The sequence below is a fragment of the Barbatula barbatula genome, assembly GCF_947034865.1.
Source record: "Barbatula barbatula genome assembly, chromosome: 16".
In the NCBI taxonomy this organism is placed as follows: Eukaryota; Metazoa; Chordata; class Actinopteri; order Cypriniformes; family Nemacheilidae; genus Barbatula; species Barbatula barbatula.
The window spans coordinates 20,910,633-20,911,204 of NC_136779.1; positions in this window are offsets into that span (position 1 = coordinate 20,910,633).

Here is a 572-nt window from a genome sequence, read left to right on the forward strand (position 1 = left end):
AGCTCTCTCTCTCTCTCTCTCTCTCTCTCTCTCTCTTTCGTATGTCAGTTTAAAGAGTTTCTCCTCCCGCATCTCATCTCATCTCACACAAACACAACGATCACTAACGAAAAACAGTAAATATATTTGTGCATATTCCTATACTTTGTAGTGAGGGGAGCACACTCCCGAAAAGTGAAGTTGATATAAAAACATTTTAATAAAAGAGCGTTTAAGATTGTTTTATGTGAATTGTAGTAAACAAGAATTAAAGTTGAATCAAATGAACATAAATCACAACTGAACGAAGAGTTTGTGAGGCTTTAGGCTTTCGTGTCACATTAAACTGTTACAATGTGACACGAAAATGTCCCTCCGTCTAAAAAGAGCTCTGAATGAGAACTGTGATCCCGCTAGAGGGCGATCGCGCACTGGATTACGTCCGAGAAACTCCCGAGATATATCTGTGAAAATGAATGACATTATTTGTCGTAATTTTATTAGAAAATCGTATATCAAACCAAGTGGCATCTCTCAACAAATTAGGCTTTTATATATAGGAACTGCAAATATGTCACAGTCACTTTTTGTCA